Consider the following 2500-nt stretch of genomic DNA (forward strand, 5'->3'; position numbering starts at 1 on the left):
CTGAGGGAAACCCCGGGCCCCGGGAGGAGGACGAGGTCGTGGCGGTGGGTGTCGGGCGCACCCCGCGGGTGGACGCTCCGCCGAGGGGCGCTGGAGCCGGCTGGCGGGTGCCGGGTTCCCCTCCGCGCCCCGCCTCGTCGCTGCCGCTGAGGCTGCCGCCGTCGCCGCGAGGCGGCGGTGGCCCGGCGGCGGGCGGCGGCGGGGGAGGCACCCCCGCGGGGATTTCAGGTCGTTTCCCTCACCCCAGGGCCAGGTACCTAGCGTCCGCGCTTCTCCTGCCTCCCCTCGGTGACCCACCCGTGTGGTCCCGTGTGCCAGCGTGCTCCTCCCGGGCGCTGCGCTGCGCGTGCCGCACCGGCCGTGCCCTGCCGGCCTTCCACGCTTCCTCCTCCCCTCCCTTCCCCCCCCCCCCAACCGCTCCAGCCGCCCCACGCCGTGCCGTGGGGGCCGCGCTGCGAGTCGGCCGGGCCGGGGGCGGCGGGGGGCGGCGGGGGGGGGGGGGCGCGCTGGGAGGAAGGAGGAGGGCCTCCGGCCACCGCGGCCGCCGGTAGCGGCCCCCCCGGGTAGGGATGGCCATGGGCCCCGGGCTCCGGGCCCGAGGGTTCTCGGTCGGAGAGCCGGGCGGGGGTTTAAAGACTCGGGCGGCCCGATGCGACCCGGGGGGCAGCCGGGCGTGCTGCCGGAGGGGCCGGGGGGTCGGCGCGCGCGGGCGCCGCACCCCCCCATGCCCGCCGGCGCGGCCCGTGCATGCCCCGCGGGCAGCCGGGACGGAGAGGGGTACCCTGCCCCCTCTCTCCGCGGTCTGGTCTCGGCGGAGAGACGCCGCGCGGTCGGCTTGCGCCGGCCTGCCTCGAACGCGCGACCCCGGCGCGAGCGCGTGCTCGCCGCCGGGACGGCGAGCCCCCACCGCGGGTGGTGCGGACGCCGAGCCCCAGCGCATCCCTTCTCCTCCCTGGCCGGTGCTCTCAGTCTCCCGCCGTGGCCGTCGGCGGCACCCTTCCTTCCCTCCCCCCCCCGCCCTGCCCCGGCACTCCGCCATCCGGCGCGCCTGCCTCGCTCTGCCCGACCCGGCTTCGCTGGGCGGCAGGCGGGCGGCGGGCGGGCGGGCGGGGGCGGCCCCTCCCGGTCTCCGCGTGGAGGCGGGGAGAGCGGGCGCCGTTCCCCGTCCGTCCCGCCTCGCCCGTCTGCCTGCCGCCAGGCGTCTGCCCGCGGAAGGGACGGGCGAGTGCGTGGCGTCGCTCGGGAGGCTGCGTGTGTGCAGGCGGGTGTTGGGTGCCGTCTCCGGGGCGGCGGAGCTGGAGGCCGGTGAGGCGAGCGAAGGAGCTCGGAAGCGTGCGGCTGGCGGGTCGCGGGCGCGCGGGCAGCGGGTGGCGCCGCTCCCAGCGGCGGCCGGGCTCCGACGCCGGGGCTCCGCGGGGACCCACACCCCGGTCCCTGAGGCAGGTGGCGCGGCTGGCGCGCCGCTCCCTGCTGGGCCAGGCCGAGCCGGGCGCCTGGGCCGGACTCGAAGCGAGAAAGGGGTTGTCCCAGGTCGGGAGCGAGGGCTCCCCGCCCCTCTCGTTCGGGTCTGTTCTCCCCCCCCCCACCCCTTTTTTTTTCCCTCTGTGCTTGTACGGTCAGTGAGGCGTGCCCTCTCTCTCCGCTGTCCCTTGCTCAGCAGCCGGCGTCGGCGTGAGGAGGGAGGCAGAGCGGATGGGGGCCCTCAGGGGGCTGCGAAAGCTGCCCGGTCCCCCCGCGCGCGCGGTGGGGACCGAAACCGAGACAACTCTTAGCGGTGGATCACTCGGCTCGTGCGTCGATGAAGAACGCAGCTAGCTGCGAGAATTAATGTGAATTGCAGGACACATTGATCATCGACACTTCGAACGCACTTGCGGCCCCGGGTTCCTCCCGGGGCTACGCCTGTCTGAGCGTCGCTTGACGGTCAATCGTCACCCCCATTGCCGCGTTGGCGCAGCGGTGTGCCGCCCCTCGGGGGGGGGCCGGGGGGGGCGGCGGCGGCGGCGAGTCGGTGGGGGGGCGGCGGCGGCGGTGAGTCGGCGGCGGCGGCGGAGCCGGGACCACCGGTGCGTGCACCGGTGGCCCCGGTCTTCCGGCTGGCCTGCCTGCCCGGCTCCGGCCGACCGTCCGCCTCCACCGTCCGCGGCCGGCGTGCCTTGCCCTGCCCTCCCTCCCCTCCGAGCCCGGTGGCCACCGCTGCCCTGCGCGGTGTGTGCGGTGTGGCGCGGCTGGGGCGCCTCGCAGGCCCGCGCCGCCGGGGAGAGGGGGTGCCTCTCCTCCCCGTGTGGGCCCGGGCCTTCGTCCCCCTAAGTGCAGACTCGGGAAACCCCCGCTCCCGGAGCGCCCGCTGTGCGGAGTTCGTCCCGCCGGGCCCCCAGGTTCGGTCGGTCGCGGTGGCCCGGCACCTGCCGCCGCCGCCCGCCGCCACCGCCAGTGCCCGCCGTACGACGGCTCTCCTCCACCACTCTCCCGGTGGTGCGCTGGTCCCCCGTTCCCCTCC

General features: G+C 77.6%; 1 non-coding gene across 1 annotated transcript; it reads left to right on the top strand.

Moving 5' to 3' along the window:
- Positions 1-1763: 1763 nt before the first annotated feature.
- Positions 1764-1916, top strand: LOC138065106 (5.8S ribosomal RNA). Its single transcript, XR_011138275.1, has one exon. It is a non-coding gene; the product is annotated as a 5.8S ribosomal RNA (ribosomal RNA).
- Positions 1917-2500: the final 584 nt, after the last annotated feature.

The sequence above is a fragment of the Struthio camelus genome, unplaced genomic scaffold, assembly GCF_040807025.1.
Source record: "Struthio camelus isolate bStrCam1 unplaced genomic scaffold, bStrCam1.hap1 HAP1_SCAFFOLD_86, whole genome shotgun sequence".
Lineage (NCBI taxonomy): Eukaryota > Metazoa > Chordata > Aves > Struthioniformes > Struthionidae > Struthio > Struthio camelus.